Here is a 26,732-nt window from a genome sequence, read left to right as displayed (position 1 = left end):
AGTCTGGACTAGACCTTTGGATCTCTAATAAACAAGCTCCAAGATGATGCCCATGTTGTTCCATGGATCATACTTTTATAAAGCAATTATCTAGGACATACATTTTATTGTACCTTTAGCAACATTCACCACAATATGAAAATATGGGCTGGGCTATTTGCTATAATCAGTTTAATAAAATGCAAATTGTGTGTGCAAAGAAACTTGAGAAGGCTCTTTTATAACAAAGGCTAGACCTCCCAGATGTTTGCATAGTCTCACCATTGATGTCCAGAACAGTCTTTCCCAAGACATGTCATTTTAGCATGTATATTATTCTGAGCTAGGTCAGTCGAGTCCCTGTTGGTTCATGAGAAACTTTCACCACTCCATAATCATAGAAATATGAAAATTGTGGATATTACCATGAACAAGTATTTTTTATTTTAAAGATTTAATTATTTATGCATAAAGAACTGGGGTACAGACCTTAAGTACAGGGGCAGTGAGAGGATTCACCAGAGACAGAGTAGGGAGCAGAACAGGCAGATCGAGGAAATACTCTGCTGAGGGGAGCAGCAGGTGGTTCAGGAGAGGACTGCAGTGCACTGGGTAGGGATCAAACTCCCACTGAAGCGGCTGCCACTAGCTTGCAGTGCTGTGTCCTAACCCATTGTGCCACCAGGGTGGGCCTGTACTCAGATTTTTAACAGAAATAATCTCTCTATCACAGAAACTTACTTCTATGTCAGGGCAAATATCAAATTTCAGAGCATCAGATCTATTTCATAAATCACCCCCTTTTCATCATGTGAGTACTGCTCACTCTTGGAAGTCATCAGCCTTTATTGCATTGCTTAGCTCAAGATACATACTCTCATTTTGCTGCCATTTACTTTTGGAATCTACATCCATGTAGATTCTCCATATGTATATAATTAAGTTTATTATTTTCTCCAGTAATCTGTTTGGTTTTAATTTGATTGCTTGACCAGCCCTAGAAGAACTCAAAAACCTAAGGGGGGGGGAGGGGAGTTGGGGAATTCTTTCATCCTCTATAGTAATTATATATATTATTCTAACAAGAAAAGTGCTATGACAAATCAAGAGACCTAGTTATTTTCCCAATTGGCATTTAGTAGTTTTCAGTTGTGTGATGATATTTAGTTTGGTTTTATGTAGTCATCAATTATTTAGAAGCACAGTCTTCTGTGAGGATGAGTGGTCAGCTAATGTTCTGTATCTAGCTGTATCCAAATGGCTAGATCATAATATATAGGATTTTTTTTTTTTAGATATAAAGGGCAGATGGATTGGCTTAGTTTCATTTCATGTAGATAGCAAAACATTTTTAAATTATCACTTAGCAATGTGCCAGAGTTCTGAAACAAGGCATTTCTTTAAATTAAGTTATATTTTGAAACAGGGCTCTCTGAAATAATGGAACACTTTACATTTTTGTGGAAGGTAACAAAGTAAAGGTTTCCTCGCAATTGCTATAATTTGCATCAATTCTCTCAGGAACTGTGTACAGCCTAGGTCTTCTGTTTTCTTATACTCTGCCCATCTCTTTTTCTAGCAAAAGAAGAGGGGAGCTCCTCCCTCCTCCTCTTACTGGTTTCATATATGGAGTACAGAAGTACTAAGGCAAACAGTACAATTTGTAATTAAGCAGCTGAAGAGCTGAAGTTTTTGCATATTTCTTAATGTGTCATCTTTTAATAGCTGTGTGTGTGTTTTTTTTTTTAAAGAAAAGAAATTTTGTTTCAGTTGCCTCTCTGATTAAAGGAAACCCATGTGGCTTTCTTGTGCCCCACCAAAAATTAATAATAATTGTAATAATAATAAAGTTTAGAAAATGTGATTTAAATTATAAAAAAGGATAATAAGAATATTCTTCTCTCTGGATAGGAAAAATATTGTATTTTTAACCTTTATGAGTTTTGATTTTAAATTGACATACAGATTGATGCATTATTGTGAGACATGCTTAGAATGATATCCATCATATTATCACTGTCTTTTTTTCCACATTCATACTAAATATCACCTAATCTACTTTTATAGAAAGAATAGTATTTACTGCAGAACTGCTTATTTGCATAATTACAGTTGACTGACTACCCAACCCTACCTTTAACAAGAATATGGACCTTAATCCATAACTGCTCATAAAACTGTAGGTTAGTTACCCATAAGACCTTGTGAAAGTTGCTTGCACATGATTTAAAGAAGATATTTTATCATGGAAAATAACCACAGTAGAAAATCATTTTAAGAATGTTAGGTATCTTTCATTTTCCAGCCAAGCATTATTCTTTTTAAATTAATACTAACTTAAATATTATATATTAGATAATACATAGTGCTAAAATAAACAATATTTAAAATATATATTAGAAATATTATATAGTAGATACAGATTGAAGGATCAGCTGTGTTAGAATCAATCCCTTCTTCAATTACAAAATACTCAAAATGACATGCTGTTTAGAACCAAGTTTTATTTTTAGCACCTTTCTTTCCCCATAAAAATTTCTTACTATATTTAACTACTAGATAATTCTAAATATGTAGTTGAGCTCAATCTCTTATATTTGTTTATAAATTATGACACTTAAAAATTCCTGTTTGATATAGATCAGATGTTCGTAATACTATCGACAAAATGGTTTTCAATTCTGGCAAAGTCATTATTTCTAGAACAAGAGGAAATTTCTAGTTCTAATCTATTACTGGCCAAAGATTTGTGTTTTGGATTTGTGTTTAGCTGTACTCAATTCTGCTCTATGAAGACCATTGCCTTACACCCATAATGACTATGCTTACCTGTTTATTTACAACAACTAGAGAGTTGAGTCTAAGTTTTCTGGAGAGAGAATGCTAATTGAACCTCCTGAGGTGAGATGGGAAAACAGGTCTCATCCTGTCATTTGCTGTTTTATCTGGTATCTAATTAGACCATGAATTCCTAAGGGAAAAGAACTACCTCATTCATCTCTATACTCAATCAGCAATGTGGCTAGCCTAGAATTTGAATTGATGAATTAATTAATTGCTGTTTAGGATGATCTAAATTATTACACTTCCTTGAAAATAAAAACTATGGTTAAAGAAGAAGACATATTAATGTGTTGAGGCTTAAAATCAATGTTAATCACTACTTTTTAAAACTGCATCACTCCCATAGTACCATTTTAGTTCTATTGAGGTAAAAATTACTATTACTCATAATAAGTGTATTCTAGTACTAGATGTCTATAAATACAAAGGAGTCTATAGTGTTTATGGTGATAGCTAAGTAAAGCAATGCCAACTAGGAAACAAACAGAAATATTTATTTGATTTGCCAAAAGGCATCTTAAGGACAGATCTTTATCTTTTAGGTTTAAGCCTCTATTTATTTATTTTTTAATTTTATTTTTGCTATTTCCTGAGCTCAGATTTTTGACCAATGAAGTTATTTGTTGAAACTTTGTATTACCCTTCTAACATTTAAGGCCTGCCAAGTTACTTTTTATTTATTTATTTTTAAAGATTTATTTATTTATTTGTACAGAACTGGGGTATAGACCAGAGATGCGGAGGGTGAGAGGATTCACTGGAGACAGAGCGGGAAGCAGAACAGGCAGATAGAGGAAGTACACTGCTGAGGGGAGCAGCGGGCCTGCCAGGAGAGGTCTGCTGCACCATGTGGATCTCCTCCGAAGCAGGCAGGGATCGAACTCATGCCGAAGTGGTTTAAGCTTTTTAGTGCAGTGCTTTAACCTGCCACACCACCAGGGAGGGCCCCTATTTTTTAAACTTTTCTGCTGTATATTCTAATACAAGCATAATTTAGGTTTTGTGGGAGTTAGTCTATACATCTCAGTTACATACATTCCAGAGCATCTCAGGGTGGGAAAATGCACAATGAATGAGCATTTGGTACTTCTGGATTCTCAAAAATGATATATCATTATATTTTTGTATTGAAAGTTCTAAATCCATAGGTTCTTTTATCTCTATAGTGGAATATGTGGTTGCCTCAAGCAATTTAGAAACATCTTTACCTTGTTGCCTGGTTAAACTGTTATTGCCATTAATGTTTCCACTTTTTAGAATTACTATGTAGTCAAAAGTGAGCCTCTACTATAACCTCATGGGTGTGAAAATGTACCCACAGTAATTACATTGTAAAAAACATATATATATTATTTATAAGAATTAATATTGTTAGTAAATTTTTATATGTATCTTCCCAATGAGATACTATTTTTTTAAATTACTGAACCATTTATAGTGATGAGTTATGATGAACAAAAACAAAACCAGAAGTTACACTATGTGCTGCAGTGAAATAACAATTTCTTTAGTGATAAAGCACACTATTATGTTAATTATTAGAAATATGGAAACAAAATCTCATGTCTATTGAAAAACATTGACTAGGTGAATAAAAGGATAAGTTGTGATTTTTTTTAAAAGAAAATATATGAGTATATATTTATGGCAAATATTTATGGGAAAACAAAATTACCTAAAGAACAAAATTTTTGGAGCTAAAAAAGTGTAAGGATTTCACATTTTCATTCCATGTTCAGCATCAGTAAAAACTGAGCATATAGACAGTATGAGCGCAGTGACTTAGCTCACAAAAATTTTGAAAGTCTTTTAAACTATGTTTTCTTGGACTGGGTCATCAATAACTCAATAAAAATGTATTCAGTATTAATGCCAGTCAGAGATAATCATGCATAGTAGAGTACAAAAGCTACAAATTAGTTATGTAAGATTGTATATGGGATTAGAGAGAGCAAGTATATGGTAGTAGGTTAATAAAGTAATGAAATGAATAAACATCTGGAGAAATGTCAGTTTCCAGTTTATTATGACTTCATTCTAATTGTCTTTCTATGAACTTTGATTTTGTAAAAAAGTAAATGAAGGAATGTTATAAGCAATGTAAACATGTGAAGATATGAAATATTACATGAATGCTTTCACATACTTTGTTTAATAAACAGTCATTGATCGATTAGTTGAGAACTCTTATATGTGAAATACATAGGCCATTACTGAGCAAGTGTTAATACATAGGGCTTTTTCTTCAGTTTGACAAAATGGCAGAAATGGAAATGTATTAATTAGAAAACCTTCCTAGATGACTTTGCACCAGAATCCTGTAAAGAGATATATAATATTTTAAAAAGGGTCACTGTATTTCAGAATAACTATAAATAGATTTTGAAATTCTATTTTATGATGATACGATAATAGACATTTTTATTTTATTTTGAAACCATCATAAACTACGGAATATTTACATGACCCCATGAAGAGTCAAAAACCTCAAGTCATTTTTTCTCAACTATTCAAGTATATATTGCTGACATGATGTCCTATCATTTTCAAATATCTTAGAGTATATTTCAAATACTTTAGAATGTAGAATAGGTATCTATTATCTGCTATCTAATCATAATTCATCAAATACTTTAGAATGTAGAATAGGTATCTATTATCTGCTATCTAATCATAATACAACCAGGAAATTAACATTGATACACCAGTACTGTCTACTTTGCAGCTATAATTCGGCTTTTTGCCAACTGTCTCAATAATGTCATTAAAAATAGAAATCAGCCCAAGATCTTGTATTATGTTATTGCCATGTTTCTTAGTTTCCTTTACAGTTTTGTAGACTATAGAAAAATTACTTTGTATAATGTCCCTCAATGTGCTTTTCTCTGATCTTTCTCATGAAGGGATTCCAGTTATGCATCCAAGACTAGCACAGAAGTGATGTTGTATTTTTATGTTATCCTAGCACTAACTAGATAACTACAATTTGTTTATTATTGATAAAGTTATTATTCTTTCCTTGTTCCTTTTTACGAATGAGTAATTATAATAGAAAATATCTTGTGAAAATATGTAAATATCTTCCATAATTAAAAAATATTCATTTACTTATATCAACATCATTATCAACCATGGGTTACTATAAACATTCAAATAGGTATAAATGGCTATATGGTTAATTATATAATTGTGATATTCAAGTAGTCCAAGATTTGGCTTCCAAAAGCTTCTTTAAATTAGAATCTGTGTCCTGTTACATATAGCCATTCACATATTATGGCTTTTTCTCAACCTCATCTCTTAGCACCCCTGGAGATCTCATTCTCACCCTATTCTCAATCCAGCATCCAATGCTAGCTGTCACTGCCACTGCTTTCTTGCTTTCTTCCTCATCCTTCTTGAATACCCACCCTATGCTGATTGCCATTGCTGCTCCATTTATGACTACCCCCTTACCTTGATATGCCTGAACACTTTTTACCCTATTCAAGTTCCAGTGTCAAACTGAACTACCATCACTGCTGTGTTCATCCTGCTCAAACCTTGTGACAGGTGGTAGGGAGCCCACCTATTGACTTTTGACTGATCTTTTCAGGAAGTGAAGTGAGAAAAAAACAAAGAAAGAAAACCAAAAAAAAGGTATGAGATAGAGGAAGAAAAGGATGAGGAAAGGGAATGACAATGGATTAAAGTATATGAATGAGTGCTTTAAAAGAAAATAGATAAAGCTGGCAGTATCACTTAACACTATAAAATTCCTAAAAACTTGTTACATTGTTGAAGTCAGCATGTTGTAGCACATTTAGTGACAGAAATAGTGGACATTTCTAAATAGATTTAAAGGTTCAAAAGGCATTCAGAAAAAGTACATACAATAATTTTTTAATTATATTAGTTTATTTTTACATATTTTTGTGCATTTCCCATCTCAGTTGCAATCCCCTTGGGTTTCCCATCACCAAATCTCTCATATGCCATCACCATAGTCCAGTGCATTTCCCTTCCCCCACTCTTTTGATCCCATTCCCCATTTCACCCCCACAAACAATGATTTGTAATATGATGTTAATCTAAGATTTTTCTTGGGTTCAATTCTATAAATTCTAAATAATTATTTATAACATGAAGTCAATGTTTAGTAAGCATCTGTGGAAAATGCTTTATGGGAAAGGTGTGAATAGAAACAGAAGTTTCACCAGATTTATGAACTCTGTAGTCAAATGCCATGGTTAAAATACTAGTTCAGACACATACTAACTATATGACCTTGGACAAATTTGTTAATGCCTCTATTTCAATCCCCTCCTCTATGAAATGGGAATCATAGCAGTAACTACATCATTTCTTTGTTTTAAGAGCTATATGAAATCATTTTTTCTAAGTAGCTGAAGAATTTTCTGACACATATATTGACCATATCAGCTTTACTCCTGTTACTGGAATGAAGTTGAAATAGTGGTTGCTTGCTAAGAATTTGTGTTAGGCAGAATCCTGTCAGCCTGAAATGAAAAGCAGTTTGAATAGAAAAGGAAATTTCCTAGAAGGTTAGATTTATGAGTGTGGATAGGCAGAAGTCCAGAAGCTAAGCTAGAAGGAAGCATTCATTATATAGAAAAACTTTTACTACTGTCTGTTTATGGGGTGAAACAAGTGGAAAGGCAAGAGGGAATTTTATATTGGGTTTGCCAGTGTAAGTATGTTTTAGACAATTAGAAATATTTTCTAACCTTGGGAAAACTATAACTACATGCACTTATAATCCAATCAAGTAGCTTGTGATACTTCACTGGCACAGAATTAGTGCTATTTTTACTTTCCAATTTTAAATGTTGCTTCTCAAAGTGTAAATTAATGTTTCAGATTTAAAGTTGAAAAATGGAAAGTTGATTATCCTGAGGCCTCAATATCATAAGTGGAATTAAAAAAAGAATAAAACATTATAATCTATGACTTTTAAGTGCTTAACCTATCATCAGCCTTTTTCAGCGTCTGAAATAACAAGAAACATGATAGAGATAAATCACTAGAGTTCTCTAAATTTGGTCCTACTATTATTATGTGTGTATGATTGGGTTAACTGGGCCTGAGCTACATTCTCCAATTACACCTAATACATAAGAATATCTTGAGAATATAGAAATGAAAACATCTTGAGAATTGGACAGTACTGGGCCTATGATAGATAATGATCAAGCAGTAATGGACCTTACTTGAAGAAGACTGAGGGAAAAGAAATAAAAATGAAGGAAGAGAGGGAGGAAGAGAGGAAAGAAATAATATTAACTTTCGAAATTCGTACCTTAAAAGCTAAACAAAATTTGACACATTTGCAGATTTATACCCATGCTAAGGTCCTATAGAGAAAGCACTCAAAACAACTTATGTATCAAATTTAGATATATATATATATATATATCTCAAGTTTTTCCCAGTATTAAAACTTCACTCTCATATACACATATGTGTATGTATATACAGTAGGTATATATCTATATCTACATCTATGTACCTTTTGATGTTTTTGCATCATGCTCTAGTCTTAAATATAATATAGAACTACAAAAGGTACAAGGTGGGTGGCAGGACCATCAGTAGTAGGAAGCCTGAATATAGCAGCTGCATGACTTGTGAAGCATTTTACGATCACCCTCAGGTTCTATATTCCTCTGGTTTTGAATTCAGGAAATAGTATATATTTGTTTAACATGAGAGTGGTCAGTCACAGTTGTAGAAAAACAGTAACCTAATCCAGGAACATGACTTAAGTTGTGAGGAAGAATAAATGCATCACCCAGTGGGTTGCCCTTTCCATTTACTTCTACAAAGATTCAGGCCATAATCAGTTTGGCAGGAGTCTCAATAAAGGATAATAGTGTATCTGCAGCAATCAGAGCTTCTGAGAATAATTTCTGCTTTCGGGAATATAACTAGTACCTAGCTTTCAGCAAACTAAAAGGAGGAAAAAAAATTTAGCAAGGAGGAATTTGGTAGGAGGGACTAAATGTGTCTGTGTCTCACACTAGAGAGACTCAATTGATATAAACATGTGGTCCCCACATTTCTGTTACTATGCAGTATCTGTCAGTGTGAAAAAATTGTCTCTTCCTTGAAGATATTTGTAGTTATCCTTCACAAAGTGGCACATCAACCAGTGGACCTTACTGTACACAGTGAAAATGAATTGAGCACATATTAAGAACTAAAACAAACCAATCTGTGTTCTAAAAGAGACTCTTAGACTCTTATGTTGAAACTTAAATGTGTGTACTCAAAAAAGTTCCTCATAATTTGTTTTAAATGAAATTAAATTCTACATAATAAAATTATACCATTGCAAAAACTTTTGTCACAGCACAGAGTTTGATGTAACATTTGGATTTTTGGCTAAATATGGGCAGAAAAGTCAGTAGTAAACTACATTTATTAATGAAAGGTGCATTTTGCACTGTCTAGTGTACTTTAAAAAAACCTCCAACTTCACTCATTTATGTTGGTCATATCACATAGCGGTGTCTGTGAATCTGCTAGAGTTCTCTACTCATGTGTTTTCTTCATTTCAGAATAGAGGAAAATTCCCTATCTGGAGTAAAATATTCCTATAATACAGGGAAATAAGCAAGTGGCCTACTGGAAAACATAATGACTTTAAAAGTCCCTTCTCAGATGTGGCACATGTCACACCCATTCAAATTCTACAAATCTAGTCACTTGTAAAGGCCTAAGAATAGTATCAAAGAAACCCCATCAACGATACTAAGTCACACAACAAAAGGTGGGAATGTATGAAGTCTCTTAACAGAAATAAGAAATTGAGCCTCCCTGATGGTGCAGGGTTTAAAGTCTCAGTGCTATCAAGTTATCATTAACCATTGCCACATGAGTTCGACCCTGGGCTAAGGAGCAAACCCACATGGCAGGCAGACCTCTCCTGGCTTTTCTGTAAGACCTATCAGCCATCCATTTACAATTTAATCATTAAGAAAGATAGGCTCCTACTCTGTGGGAATAGCAGCTTAGCTTTCAACTTGATAGTACTGAGACTTTTATCCCTGCACCATCAGGGAGGCCTAAATTCTTGTTTCTTTTAAGAGACTTTATACATTCCCACCTTTCAGTGTGTAATTTTTAGTATCTTTGGTGAGGCACTCTTTGATATTTTGAGATAATTCACAAACACATACAATTAATCACATTGACCAACTTCCCATCTAAAATACCCCAGTAGTTTCCCCATGAACTCATCACTGTGCTTAAAACCTTTCCATCTTGTTGGGTTCAGTCTCGTGTCTCAGTCATCTTGACTTCTGGTTCACTAGTCTTGAATGAAGTGTTCATTGGCTATTTAACTACATATGTTGTATTTTTTTCTTTAACAGTAGAAATAATTCTTTGCTACATGAGCTTAAGCTAGCTAAAGGCAGGGAAACATATTAGAACATCTTTTGAAGTTTTAAAAAATTTTCAATAGAAGTTACACAGTGAAATGAATTTTAAGAGCTATGAAAATGTCAGATGGTATCCAGTCCATAGAAAAAAGAAAGAAAGAAAAAAAATGTTAGTCCTTTGTCCTTCATAATCCTCCAAATTGTTTGACATTGACATCATTTGCTAGAGAGTGACTCACACTTCATGAAGCCAACAAAGAAAATTAAATTTACTTGAAGCCATTTCAAATGCTGTTTCACTAAATCAGTATATGGAAGAAATAACACTAAGAGGTGTAAATCCATTTTCCATTTAGAAAGACAAGGTTTCTGTAATGAGATTGAGTGCAGAGGGTAGCATTATCATATATTGTCATCAAAATATATTTTCCTGGTGGTTTTTCCCCCAAAAGTATGAAATTGAGATAGAAAGTAAAACAGGTGACAGTGTAGGCTGAAGGTCATTGAGTATGTATCATCTAAAATGTGTGACTTGCTTAACAAACAGTGGTTTTTCTGATTGATGGGAAACCAGGAATCTTTGGAAGTCCTGAATTTAAGGTGATAGAGGCCTTAGTGTGTCAGCAACTTATATCCACTTTACTATTTCAATCTATAGCTGAGATAGGAAGCAATAACTAAGTGGAAATAAAGAATCTTGTTGCTGAGATTAAAAAAAAAACTAAATAAATATCTTACAGTGGTGGAAAAGATGTGTAGAAGGTAGACAAAACTATTTTTCCTACTTCTGTAAGAAAACTTCAAACTCTGTTATGTTCTGGATTCTTTGAGATTGTCGAGGAACCTGTTGGAGTTGAAGAGACAAGGTCAGGACCACTTCATCTCCTTCCACAAGATCTGTGATGGTCTCTGATGTCTAAGAGGTGTTTAAACTTTACCCCAAGCCATGGAATGCTCTCAGTGTAGTGACATTTCGGTGAAATGTTAGATGTACCTCTCAGGAGTGAAGCAAAAAACATGTTTTCTTGCCATCTTGATGAGAGATTCAATATTTTCCAGATAATACTTCTAGCCTTAAATATCAATCTCTTTTAATATATTCAATATAATTTCTCTTCTGAATGTTACCTTCTTCAAAATTTTTTAAAAATAAATTTTATCTATTAATTGACTCTTCAAGGTCTCAGACTTGTTTCTCTTTTTAATTACTAGTCTGATTAAGCAATTAAAAAAAAGAACATTATGATAGAAGAAAATGTGATTATAAAATGTTATTTTATTTTAGAAAAAAATGAGTTGATTTATGATTTAATTATCTCTGTCATTTTATGTAGTGACCTGGAATAGCATTTTCCCTGAATTACTAATAAAAACTATAAGCTTGATGTGTCAATAGATGATAAAATATAGGACAGTCTTTGATCTATTTAATACTAAGTTGGATTTTTTAAATGAAGTAAAATGTCAGATAATTAAATGTAAATTTTTCATAGCTTAAATTGCTTCTGGTGAAATTAAGAACACAAACACTTAAAATGAATTTTGTATACTCACATAAATATAGAGGAAGGAAAAATGGTAGTCATATGCATTCATGTTTATCTGGTCATATATTTATACTCATATGTGATACTGAATCCATTTTCTCATTGGGTATAAAATAACCCCACTGTAAAATGTTTCTATCTTGTTCCATAAGATATTTTAAGTGATAAAAGGTAAGATGCAGTGGCATATATATATTTCTGCTAATATGTGATAGCCACTTTGACCACAAACAGGAGGTTTTCACATAAAATAACCCCTCTGCAAATATACAATGGATCATGACAGATATAAAGTCATAAAATAAATTCTATATATGTACACTCAGAAAAATAATAGCAAATCCTAGTAGATATTTAGAGAGATTATTTGACACATAGCTTTCTGGTTAATGCAGTGGACAAAGATAATATTTTAATTATCTTTTCCCCATACCTTTATGAGAATATTACATTTATTTATTTTTTAATTGTTTATTTTAAATGTTTAATTTTTATATATTATTAATTGTTGTTAGTTTTTGTACAGTTTTGATTTCTTTCCTCTGGTGTTGTCTGATAGTCACCCACCTCTGTAGCACCCTCAATGCATGATATAGGCCTTGTGCTTTTAGCTACCCTGATTTGAATCCTCTCTGTCCCTCTCCCTGCTTTATGTCTCAGATCTAAGTTCAGCTTGCAAATTGTCTTTCTTCTGATCCTTTGTTCTGTTTCTTCATATTCCACATAAACTGAAAATATTCAATAAGATCATAGACATGAAGAAAACTCTCTAAACAGTAACAAAGTTTATATTCAAAGGTGTGATTTGCCCAATGCAGGTCATAAAGACCAACATCCATGGCATGTAGAAAAGAATCAGAAAAAATGGCATTTAGAGAAATATGAAAGGAAAAGTCTGCATCAATAACGATCATGGAAAATTTCCAAGGCACATATGGCCAAGGATTCATAAGAAGTTTAATGTGATTTAAAAAAAAAAAAAGTTTATGATTTCTGCTGTATGTTTATTTGATTTTACTATATACAATGTACTTTTAAAAGTTTATTGTATAATTAATCTGCCTTTAGGAATAATATCAGTAAAGTCCATTTAGATCACACATGACAACTGTACACTTACTAGCAACAGAGGCTAATATGCCTATGGTACCATTAACGTTAAACAGAATATGATTTTAAAGCCCACTTCAACCTCACCTCCACCCTCCCCCCCCCCAAAAAAAAAGAAAACCAAAACCTAGACTTAGATACTTTCACTGGAGCATTTTAAAAACCAAAACAAATCCGCACAATCTTTGTCCGTATATAGAAGCTGAGAAAACATTTCCTATTCATTTTGAAGTCAGTAATTCATGGTAACAAAACCATATGAAAAGACCACAAAAGAAGAAAAACAACAAAGCAGTATCTTTCATGGTATAGATGCTAAGTTTTAAATCATATTAAATCCATCAATGTATAAAAGGAGTTCAACAGTATAACCAAATATAGTGATTTCAGTTATGCAAGGGTGACATAATACACTCAATCATCAATATCCTTTGAAAATTCAGAGAAAATCTAAGTAACGAGATATTTGCTATGTTTCCAGATGGGAAGTCTCAACCTAGGAAAATGCTAATTCTCTTTAAACTGATATAGAATTTTAGAGCATTCCTAAAAAATCCCAATATTTAAAAAATCATAAAGTTCTAAAATTTATTTGAAAAGGCAAAAGCCCATAGAATAACTTAGTAATTTAAAATGAGAATGTGAGTGTAATTTGTTATACTTATTGGAACTTAATTTTTTTCTATAGCTACAAAAATAAAGATGGTGTAGTGTTGATAAACACATAAATCAATACAAAGAATAAAGAACTCAGAAGAAGACTCAACAAATAAAAAAATTGACATTCTGACATGAAAAAAAATTCAATGGAGAAGGCATAACTTATTCAACAAATGGTGTTTTAGCAATTGGGCACCCTTAGTCCAAAAGATAAGAAAAACAGAAAAAAATCACCTTGACCTAAACCTCACACCTTATTAAAAATATAACTGGAAATGGCTCACAGAATTAATTGAAACATGAATATAAAACTTTGGGGAATAGATAAGTGAAACTCTTAAGTACTCAGGACTAGGAAAATAAATTTTAGACTTGAAACCAAATGGAACAGTTCATTTTATAAAGTGACAGATTGGACCTCATCAAAATTTAAAAATTCATGCTGTGAAAATCCCTATGTACAAAATGAAAATAAAAGCTAAATGCTGGGGAACATATTTGCTAACATGTCTAGAAGATGAAACAATGGTAGAACACTTTCAAAAGTCAATATTATAAAAACAGACAATCCAATCAGAAAAAATGGGCAAAATACATGAAGAAACATTTAATACCATAAATATACATATAAAAATATGTTCAAACATCATTAGAGAAATACATATTAAACTACAATCAGATATCATTACAAATTTGTAAGAATAAAAAATAAATAAATAAAAGCCATAACATTAAAGAATGAAGAGAAACTGCATAGCTTTTTTTTTTTGGCTTGTGGTTATTATAAACAGCACCCCACATATTGAGCAAAAACCTAAAAAAGCATTTGCCTGACAATTGTCCTCTTGGGCCTATATTTCAAAGAAATCAAAATCGATGGCCATACAGAAGTGTATGTGAATGTTCATAGCAATATTATTCAGTATAACTAAAAACTTGGAAATTACTTAATATACTTTAATGGATAAATGTTTAAACAAACTGAAATGTATCAATAGAATTCAGAAAAGAAATAGACCATAGACATAGACACACACACACACACAGAAACTTGGATAAATCTCAAGAAATTATACTGAGTACAAAAGATAATATCAAAAGCTTATTCTGTGGTTCTATTTAAACAACAGTCTTAATAACAAATTATAAAAATGGAAAGATTAGAGTGGGTAGAGAGCATTTATGGTAGTTACACCAAGCTGCCTATAATAAAACTGCATAGAACTCTTTGTACACATAGATGAGTGTATCTGCAAATGAAAATAAACTCTAAAATATCATCAATGTAATTAACTAATTTTGTATCATACTTTATTATATTATGCTATATATTAATGTATAATACTATAGTTATACAAATTGTTAACAATGGGATAGAATAGAAAGGGAATCTTTCTACCCCATGTTATATGAGGAATTATGCAAAAATCAAAATATTTTGAATGAATTTATAATTAAATATTTTGTCCTTATTTTTTTTTTTTAAAGATTTATTTATTTGTACAGAACTGGGGTACAGGCCAGAGATGCGGAGGGTGAGAGAATTCACCAGAGACAGAGCGGGGAGCAGAACAGGCAGATCGATGAAGTACACTGCTGAGGGGAGCAGCGGGCGGGTCAGGAGAGGTCTGCCACGCCTTGTCCTTATTTTTAAACTTACATTGTTTACATTATCAAAGAGAGCTCCAAGGTATCTTAATGGATTGTTTCACTTAAAAGAGTCTCAATTTGTGTTATTTTGTCATTTGAAAAGGAAGTTAATTGTGATCATAACAACCTGTCTTACTACGTTTGGGCTGCTATAACAAAATATACAAACTGAATGCTTGTCACACACAGTTCTGTAGGATGAAAGCCTAAGATAAGGGTGCTCAGATGGTTGGGTGCTGTCATTTATCTTTTTCTAGCATATAGACTTTGACTTCTCCCTGTGTGCTCATATGGAGGAAGGTGCGAGAGCTCTCTCTGAACACTTTTTTATATGGACACTAATCCCATTTCTAATCACTTTCCAAAGTCCCCACCTCCTAATAACATCAGCTGGGGCAATAGGATTTCAGCATATGAATTTGAGGCTGACGCAAACATTCATAATATAGCAATATCTGTCCAACCTTCATTGTTCGACACAGTGTTAGGAAGCACATGTGGTGAAAGGCTGAAGGAGAAAAATGTTTAAGGGGTTTATATATTCAGGGAGAGAAATGAATGGTTGGAATAATTGACTCCTAGAGAAGTGACCTAAATTATCTAAGACAAAGTTTCTATAGTCCCTCTTTCAAATACAAATCTAATTCTCTTTTCCTGAAATATTAATAGCAAGTCAATGTCTAAATGATATAAGAAGTTTGCTGCTTATTTGTCACACAGCCTTTGAGAGGAATTGAAGAACTGAGGTAGGGCTAGTGGGTTGGCAGCTGGGTTCTTGTCAGCAAGCCCTTTTTTGCTTGCTTGGCAAGATTAAAAATGGTTATTGCCTTTGGAAGTAAAGAGTAGCCAAGAGGAAATGGCCTGAAGGAAGCTAAACTTCATCACTGTGAAGTCAGTAATGTGGAAGAAAGAAGGTTATCTAGTCAGCAGAACTTGGTAAACTCTTTCTGTTCAAATGGTACAGTAGTAGCAGCAACAAGTTATATAAACAAATTCACAGAAATTTCAGGAGATATTTTGAATGTCAGTGCTTATTTGTGACAATCCTAAGAGATAAAATATTCAGTTTTAGTTTCAATAGTATTTTCCCATATGTAAAAATATATACACCTATTATTACATAGTAGGCTATGTTTCCATCTATTACACTGCATTTTTTGGTGAAAAGTTGCATGAGTTGCATGTATCTTCTTGACTCACATATCGTTCCAATCTATCTGATTTAAACCTGAACTGAAAATATAATTTTTTAAAAGATTTAATTGTTTATGTATACAAGAACTGGGATACAGGCTAGAGGTGTTGGGGGTGATAGTGGTTAATGGATTCACCAGAGACAGAGTGGGAAACAGGACAGGTGTACTGACTGAAACATACTGCTGAGGGAAGCATTAGGTAAAGACACATGGGTTAAATCCCTGGCTGGGGACAGAACTCATGCTGTGGTGGCTGTGGATAGCTTCATAGTGCTGCGCTTTAACCCCTTGTGCCACCAGGGAGGGCCTTGAAATATAATTTTTTAAAAAAATATAATTTTCTAAGCCAAGCCAGAACTAAAGGGCCTATATCATGTAATTCCATTCAGATTAAATGTGTAGAATAGAGAAATACAGAGAGATGAAAAATTAGTGGTTTCATAGGACTCAGAAGTTGGCAGTGGCAAAAAAAAAAAAAAAGATGGGATATTAGGGAATATGATGACTATAGGGATGAGGAAATAGAGAGTAAAATAATTAGAAAGTTTGTGATGTCTTTTGAGATGATGAACATGGGCTAATCTTTACTATGCTGCTGTTTTACATGTTTACACTACACATTGAGTCAGTTAAAACAGGTGAATTGTAAAGTATATGGATTATATCTCAATAAAGCTGCCCAACAAAAAGAAAAAAACAATCTGCAGTTACTCAGTTAATTCCTGATATTTGCCGTAGACATAGAGGGGTTGGGAAGAATAGAAGGTAAAAAAAGACAAATATATTAAGTCACAATAACATGAAACAAGTAAAAGAACTCATCTGTTAGAAATTAAAAAGCACTCACTGACAGAGCTAATATGATAATACCTTCATATCAGATAGACAGGAGAGAAATAGAATATATATGCTAATTGATAAAGCACTGAGCTCTAAATATGTAATGGTATTTAGTATCAGAGACATACAATGCAGAAAAATGTTGGATGCTTCAGAATCATCATGATTCCATAAACAGTTTAATTAATTATGATTCACCTGCAATGCTACACTAATTATTTCTTTTCAATTTATTAAAAGATATGTTCCCTGCACTCTCAATTAGGTTTTCAATGGATAGATAACAAACTATGAATTCTGAGATCAGAAATATTTTTCTTAATTAAATGAGTTAATTCCTAGTTAATTACAACAGAGTTATAACAATTTATTGGCCAAGTAGATAATATAAATGTATTGAAACATAATGAATACTGTTTTGGACTTCATTATGAAGTTATATATCCATTTCTATTTAATTATAACTCAATCACCGCCATTTATTGCCAAGTTGGAAACACTTTCAAATACTAGTATGGTTAATACTGAATTAAAGCACTGTGTTATAGAAGTGCCTACATAAAAACAAATGAATTAACTAAGAATAAATTTGTACTATAAGTGCTAGAAGAGTGCTTATAATCATGTCATTATTTCAATATGATATTTAGAAACATTTTAGAACTTGTAGTGTCAAAACTAAAAGGATGTGTTTAAAAAGTTTATTTTGATATCCTAAGCAGTTTCTTATATAATAAAATATTTTGCTTTGGCCAATTGTCCTTTGAACCATTTGGTGCTGAATTCTCCTAGCCCCAATGGAAGGATATTTCAAGAGTTATAGATGAAATTGAATCATAACTAATTTAATGTGATTGGATTAGAAATATTTGTCATGGTCCCTCCCTGGTGGTGCAGCAGGTTAAAGCACAGTACTAAGAAGCTTAAGCCACTTCCGCTTGAGTTCTATTCCTGCCTGCCCCGGATGTGATCCACATGGCGAGGCAGACCTCTCCTGACCCGCCCGCTGCTCCCCTCAGCAGTGTACTTCGTCGATCTGGCTGTTCTGTTCCCCTCTCTGTCTCTGGTGAATCCTCTCACCCTCCGCATCTCTGGCTTGTACCGCAGTTCTATATGAATAAATAAATAAATCTTAAAAAAAAAGAAAAGAAGTATTCATCATCATCATGAAAACCACAATATGCCATATTGGGCAGAAATTTCAAATTCAACTTTCACCATTTCAAAAATGTTACATTTGTAAGAGAATTGCTTCTTCAAGATACAAAATTTGTGAGAAATACATGAATAAGAAGTGACTGTAAATTGATAAATTTCATTTTGACTCCCCCCTACCCCCAATATATGGTATCTTTGTAGGAAAGTAAACATTGTAATTAGGAAACTCCAGATCTCCAAGATTTATATTTTGTATGATTAACTTTCCTTCCATGCCATTTTGAGAAGCATTCGGCAACTTCACCAACATTTGCAACTAGTTCAAAGTGTAACAGGGCATTCGTCCCTAGGTAAAGGGGAAGTTCTAGATTCTCTGCCCTGCCCAGGAGGGTGGAGCTGAGGAGAGAAAAAGAGAAGGAATCTGAGAAGAAGGAAGCAAGATGGAGAGCCAGAAAGAGACCTGAAGAAGCCAGATGGAGCAAAAGGAGATATGTGAAGAAACTGTTTATTTCTTGGCCCTGGACTGGTTGAAAGTGATGTGGGTGAGAGACCTGTGGGGAGGTTGACTATGTCAGTGTTTATATTGAGTTTGATTTTGATCCTTTACTCCCAGACTTGTGTGGCCATTCCTGACCCTTTTCTATGGGTCCCAGCTAGAAGGTTATTTAGTCTTATGGCAGACTTTCAGGCCTTGCTTTGGACTAATCCCTTTTGGGTTGACTTTTGTCCACCAAGGGATGGGTAACTTCAGGTGTTTGATTTAGAAATTGTATTCTTTGTCTTCTGTATTGTATATTCACCGCATTAAAGTCCCTTTTCATAAAGTCTTATATGATTTGTCTTGATGCGGTGGATGATAGAACCTTTTTACAGCAGGCAGGTTTGGGGGTTATGGGGTGCCCCTCTCTCCCTGCCCTGTAACAATAGTAATATAGAATATATTTTTGTCCTTCTTTTTAATCTTTTCTAACAGGTCTGTAGAATGTTAGGCACCTAGTAGGTCCAAAAAAATATTGATAATTTAATTGATTAGATCTGTCATTAATAAGTTGGATGTATAAATAGACTTGTGTGATTTTAAACTCAGGGCTGCCTAGGAGGTGACAAAGCCTTCATCACTGAAAAATTCTACAGGATCTAAATGTCTATGCCAGTATTAAGGTTTTTCTGTTTGCCTTTGTCTCTATCAACCAGAGGCTTTCACTCTGGCCATCTCTCCTTTAATGTGGATTTTATTTCTACTAGATAATACTGCCCTGGTTAACTTTCTGAATGTGAGTGTTTGATACCCAAATCTTCAAGGGTCTTTTCCTGCTTCTTTGAGTTTGAATCCATTTTGGAGATTAACTGCGTAATTCATAATTCCATCAGGTTATGAGTACCTTCTTTTGGCATCCTTTGTCTTCAGCTCTATTTCTAATGTCTACTCAGTATTAAACCAAGGCTCAAACATGACAGTTATAAGTTGAGTTATTCCCTTTTCTCTCCTCTGTACTCTGTATCATTGCTAAATCAAAGCAAACTCTTTCAATACAATGTATAATAAATGTTTAGAATAAATATCCTATAAATTTGTGAAATCCTCAGGGCTCAGTCTTTGTGTTTGGTTGTGATCTGTCAGGAAATACCAGGTGAGCTTGAATTGCATCTAGAAGAGAAAAGTATGAGACAGAAACATTAGGGAGACTTGGGAAAATACCAAGAGTTAGATAGGACAATTGTGGAAGAGTTTTTTTCTTTTATGTACCTGTGATTAAATTAGAACAAAGTTAAACCCAAAGGAGAGATGAAGGCATAATAAGCAATCACTAGATAGTACATTGAGAATGAATGAATGAATGACTTGATTGTCGTCATCACAATATAAGTCTTCTAAAATGTAATTCAAAACAATCTTCAAAATACATTACAAATCTAATGTAAATGATAGTAGCATGTCTTCCCATCTTACCTTCTCTCCTTCATTAAGTGGATCTTTCTTAAAAAAAAAAAATATTCATTTATTTATGCATACAGAACTGGGGTACAAGCCAGAGGTGCAGGGGCAGTGGAATTAATTCACCAAAGACAGAATAGGGAACAGAATAGGTAGCTTGAGGAAGTATACTGCTGAGGGCAGCAGCAGACAAGACAGGAAAGATCTGCTGAGCCATGTGGATCACCTCCAAGGCCAGGGATCTAAATGACACTGAAGTGGCTGTCACTAGCTTGCAATGCTGTGTCCTAATCTGTCACACCACCAGGGAGGGCCTAAGTGGATCTTTCTATACAATTTTATTTTCATATTATGGTTTTGTTTTTAGTTATTAGAATGCTTTTCTTTTTCAGATCTAAGTAATGAGTTGATGTTTCTTTGTGGGATTACTTATCCCTTAGTCCATGCTTCTTCTAAGTGATGCAACAGAAAAGATGAAAGCAACAGATTCTAGGCTATCTAATATTATGCCATTTAAGGATAGTCTTCAATGTTTCTTAAAGCCTGGTGGGTAAATTTGCTTAGATCCCTTCTGAAATTTTCCTGTTTAGATATCTCATATTGAGATAATCCTGATTTTGTTCATTGATAAAAAGTAAATTTAAGTGTCCAAAATATAACCATTAGTCTGCTACTATTTAAGTATTTCTAAGTCCTTTGGTTTCCTCAATTTCCTCAGCAGATTTTCAAGATAAATCTACAAAATAATATATTTCAGGTAACTAACCCCTATATGTATTTGATCTAGAAATTATTCTTTGTCTTAAAATAAGCAAATTCTACAAAAGTGAAAAAAAAATCATTTCTAGTAAGAAGCAAAAGTTGAAGCACCATAATTATGACCAGGGGCCTTAGAATTATATCTTCTTAGCATCAGTCTGGTTTAGTGAACTATGGAAATAACTGATACTCTCTTAAAATCTTTCTGTAAGTGAAGATGCTAGTACCTATGTCAACAAGATATTAAGAATTATAAGAGGCAAATAAAGAGAATGTTGCAACTGCTATGTTGTAGGGGCTGAATGCATGTTAGTTACATTTTTTATTATTCTTAATGGTTCTTGGCAATTGATAACTACCATAGCATTACCTACTTTGTTGGTAAAACAAATACTGAATCCTAGAAAGCATAGGTCTGGGAATATTCACCACATTCTATTTACCCAAATATATTTTGTCACTTTTCACCTTGATACAATTTCATTTTGTTCCATCAGCTATAGTCTACTACTCTATATTGATTTTGATTCTCAGGTTGTCTAAAATTTAGCCAGTGTGAACTTCTTCAAGCTGACTACTGAGTTTTTGATATATTCCCACATTGAGTATTTCCTTTCAATCTGAAGCAAAATATGTTTCTGTCTCATTTTGTATTTTTCTAAACCATCTTTGGAATCAGCAATTTTTCCACAGATATCAGGGTTTGTAATATAGTGGTCCTTAGTGGTAGGGGAGGTTCCAGGTTCTTGGTCCCACCCAAGGAAGCATAGAAATGAGCAGATAGAAGAAGCTGGAGAGTATATTGGGATAAAAAGGAAGAGATCAAGAAGGAGACCCAGAGGTCTACTGAAGCAGGGAGACATGTGAAGAGGTTGCACTTGCATCTTTGCCCTGAGCTTGTACCAGGACTAGAAGACATGGAAGGAAACATTTGAAGCAGATGAAAATGAGAGATGACAGCGGCAGCCTTTATCTTGATTTTGATTTTGTTCTTTCCCTTCCAGATTTCTCTGATCTCTTCTGTCCTATTCTTATAGATCCTCACTAGAAGGTGCCTTACACCTCTGCCAAGTTTTTGGGTATCAGTGGCCCTGCTTTGGTGAAACTGTTTGACTTGGAATCTACCACTAGGGGATGAGTAACTTTGGGTTCTTTTTGGGAAACTATATTGATTCCCTTTTCTTCTCACTTTGCAGCTATCCTTTCAACTGAATGTTTCATACACTAGAATATATTTTGTCTTGATAGAGCAGATTAAAGTAACTATTTAGAGCAGGCAGGCTTGGGGGTTCCAGGATCCCCCTTCTCCTGTCCTATAACAGGTTCTAGTTGCTTCAAATGTATAAACAGGTGAGATTTCTCCCTGTTTAAAGACTTTTAAAATATTGCCTGTGAGGTACATTAGATACTGGACAAATGCTTTTGTGCTGTACTACTTTTGCAGAGGGGTTTCTAGGTTGAGAAAACATTTTTTGAAATTGTATTTCCCCCCAAAGTCAAAATTGTCCAAAGGTTACTTTAGTTAATTATTACTTGCATTAAGTGTGGTTATATATTCAATTGAAATATGGTTAAGTTCATCTATTTGTATTTCTATTCTAATTGTTCCTTTCCTTGTCAAGTTTAATTTTGAGAATGTGAAATATCTGCCAAATCAGTGCTATATGAAAAGTTTTGCAAGGAAGTATTATCCAGTTATAGATTCCCAAGGATCTTTGCCTTTCACTCAATTTATTTCCAACAAATTTTGAAAGAGCCAGTGCATTCTGAGTGAGGAATGTTTATTGTGGATCACAAAATAGGAGTGATGCTGCAGGTGCCTTGAACCATGAGCTTTCCCTGAGAGTAGTGAGAATTTCATGGAGTTGGTGTCCAAGGGAGGGTAGTGGGGAATAGCTTCATATCATGATTAGAATGGGCTATTTTGGGTCATGTGCAGACCAGACAAGTTACATGCTTCCTCATACCTTGCATGCACATTAGGTATTCAGTCAGCTGTGTGCCATTTTAGCACGCCAATGATTTGTAGGTCACTTCTGTCATCTGTGTCTGGTCTGCTGACTCTGGAAATATGAAGACTCTGCAGGGTAGAGGATTTTTCTTACTGGTGACTGATTGAAGTCCTATTAGCCTAGGAGCTCATAACAAGAAGATAACAAGCAAGGATCAGTTTCTAGGGGTCCTATAACAAACCTATCCCTCAAATCTTTAAAATTCATTCCTATTCAGCCCTGTAGTAAATCAGTTTCATTAATACATGCTTTCTTTTGCACAAATAAGCCAATATATGTGCATTTTATTTTCTTTTCTACACATAAGGTAGTATACCTCATGTACTCTTTTGACTTTGTATTTGGATTTAAAACATAGGAAGTCCCTCATATCAGTTCATTGAGGTAGCTCCCATCCCTTACTACAAATGCACTTTACTTTGCTGTAAGTGATGTAGTCAATATCCCATATGTAGGTAGTTAGCCTGTCTAAAGCGTGTTGAAATTATAAACATTGTTAGAAAAAACTAACTTTTGCATATGTATTTTCATATTTTTTGCATTATATCTCCATAGAGAAGATCAAAATAAAAAGAATTAGAACCTCTAGGAAACTTAAGAAAATGCAAATAATCAGAAAATAAATTTCTGAATTTTTTTATTATGTTCATGAAATTTCCCATATTAAAAAGAGCTGAAATGATGATTTTAAATTTTCAAATTTATACTCTTTCTACCTCCAATCACTTATGTTATTTTTTCTTCAAGAATGTTTCAGAAACAGTGGTAAATAAATAAACACACACGTGCATGCACACACACACACACACACCTTTGCAGGAAATAAATTACCTAATAACAACCACAGCTGTTTTTTTTTTTTTCTTTTTGACAATGCTGTAGTCATTTAATGTGATGTAGTAGTAGTAGTCCTCATTATCATAGAGATAGTAAGTGGAATTTATTCACATATTTATAGATGTAATCTATTCAGTTTGGGACAGTGGAATTAGCCAGACAGAAAATAAAGAAGCTATCAAAAACCTTCAAACAGAGAACTAAATGATATTTATAAATTGCCTTTATCAACTCACTTGTCTAAACATCTGCAAGCTGTTCTAAAGTCATTGCTAGGATCTGAGATTTGAGAGGAAAGTGGGGAAGGTGATCACTTAACTGCATTATTAGTATTGCCCAAGTGTGCCTCTCTGCAGAAGTGCATTCTCAGACGTGTAGAGCAAGCATGATATTTCAGAATAAGATTGCCTTGAAGATAGCTTTCATTTTATTTTTTTCATAATTACTGGATCTACTTTCTTCTTATAAATAAGGAATTTAAAATATCCATTAGACTCCTTCCTCCCAGTTTCAGTTCCCTGAACACCCCACTCTAAAGTTCCCTAACTGGTCATCTCCTTCCAGATTTCCTCCTATGTGCTAAACACATGAACAGTTATGTTCTCTCAAACAGTCTTTCCATTATCCAGGTCACCTAAAGAAAGAACAGCCTGGGGCACTTCAGGTTGTGCACACAGCCACACTCTTTATTTTATCCAAGTTTACTTAAGTGAAGCATAGCACACAGTTCAATGAGGAGGAAAATAAGCTACACAGGGATGCTGTGTAGTTTCTGATGTGGGAGTATAGAAAGTGCTGTGCTTTATCTTCCCAGTGGTAAGAGTGGTTCGGGTGGAAAGGAAAGAGGTTGATGTTTGCATTTCTTTCTTCCTTGGCCTTTTTATATTTTCTTCTCTGTATAAAGCTCTAGTAAGATTGTCTCTAGAAAGTCAAGCTACAACCTCAGTGTGAATATCCTTGGGATAAAAATGCTTCCAAAATAGATAGTATTTGAGCAGATGGAAAATCCTCTTAGACAACACTGGATTCCTCTCAAGCTGGACAAGTAGTCAAAATAGTAGCATTTAAGTTAGCAAAGGAAAAAATAATAACATATTTGAAGAATTTACATGGTTCTCAATTCTAAAAATTAATAGCATAGGCCAGGGATATTTATACTGTGTTTAGGAACCTCAATTATCAAGACGGGGGCTTTATAGACATATAAAATGTGGTCTAGTTAATTTTCACTCTAAGAATTAAAGTAAGATGTCAAACAGAGGAAACATGTTCTTTGATAAACCTACACTGGATGGTTGTCCACCAAACCACATTCTTCTAAGTCATAAAAAGGGAAGGAGTGATTATATCTTCAATTAGGAAAATTCAAAGGACTCAGGCAGGAGAAGAGCTTCTTTTCATCTTCTAGGGCCCTCACTACTTTCAACTTGAAAAGGTCTACATCTTCAAAATAACAGTAATGGTTTCCTAAGGCTCACAGGCCCTTAGCTGCCCAACCAAGGTGACAGTAGGCCTCCACTGGGGTATTGAGAAAAGACTGTCTGATTCTTTTTGAGAAGTTGACCCCATAATGGAATATACCAATGTTTGCTGTTCCTTTATGTATTTTGTGTTTATTGTTACTGTTGTTCCCATTGTTAATATTTGTGAAGTACTATTCTCTACGGAAGACAGGTTACAATCCTGTTACAATTCCAAATTTACTGGAAGGAGAATACCTTTAGCTAAGTAGTAGAATCTAATCCCACATTTTAAAATCACCAGTCCTTGTATGTATCCAAACAAATAAAGCATTACTAGTGATTGAATTTTCCTCAGATGTTGTGGGTATGCACTCTTCAGATAATAATACAGTAGAGTACTAAAATGAAAGAATTTGAGCTGAGGTTATGAAACCTGATGGTCAGGAGACCGCACCCCTAACCATAGGGGTACATTTCCCTAAGTTTGAATTCTAGTTAGGGTCTTCCCCCTAACAGTGGGGAGCAATAGTTGAGATCTTGATAAGATGATCCCCTAATTACTTTGACTTCTTTTGCTTAAATGTGCAGTACTAATGACAATAGCTATTTTGTACTTAATTCAGAAAAAAAAATATGACAGATAAAGTCATTTCCGAAAAGCCCAGGTGCTAAAGGGCAGAGGAAGGTGCCTGAATCCACAGAGGACTTGGCAGGACTCTCTTATACTACAATTGGTTTGAATCAACACAGATGGTTGTATGCAAGGTGATAAAATGCTTGCGAAGGTGAAATGACTCCTGAGGAGAGGAACTGGCAATAGCAAATAAGGCATTACATTGGCAAGGGAAGTGAAAATTAAAAACACAAACTGGAGCCATGGATATATACAACTCCCAAGTGCCCAACATCTTAGATGACTTAAATGGTTTTAATAGTTTACAAAAGGAGACAAATGTACTTACATGGATCAGTATTTTACACAATTTTGGTTCATTATTTTTCAATTATTTTATTAAATTTAATTTTATATGCAATCTTTTAATATGTGAGACAAAACCAGGATACTGCTACAACAGAAACACCTAACTAGAATAATTGACATCAATATGTTTTCAATTCAAATTTATATTTGGAGATAGCTATGGATGCAAATACAATTGTAAAAAGGAATCTTTTACCAGTTTCCCAGGTGGTAACATTTTACAGAATTATAGGACCATACACAGCTGAATATTGATGTTTATACAGGAAAGATAGGGAACAATTCTGTCACCACAAAGATGCCTGACCATGTAATGCATTTTAAATCAGCATATTTTTCAAATATTGACTTGTTGCTGAAATAAAAGTCTCAAT

This window comes from Condylura cristata, unplaced genomic scaffold (genome assembly GCF_000260355.1).
Source record: "Condylura cristata isolate star-nosed mole 26May11 unplaced genomic scaffold, ConCri1.0 scaffold00020, whole genome shotgun sequence".
NCBI lineage: Eukaryota > Metazoa > Chordata > Mammalia > Eulipotyphla > Talpidae > Condylura > Condylura cristata.
The sequence above is the reverse complement of the archived record's forward strand: the minus strand, read 5'-3'. Positions refer to the sequence as shown.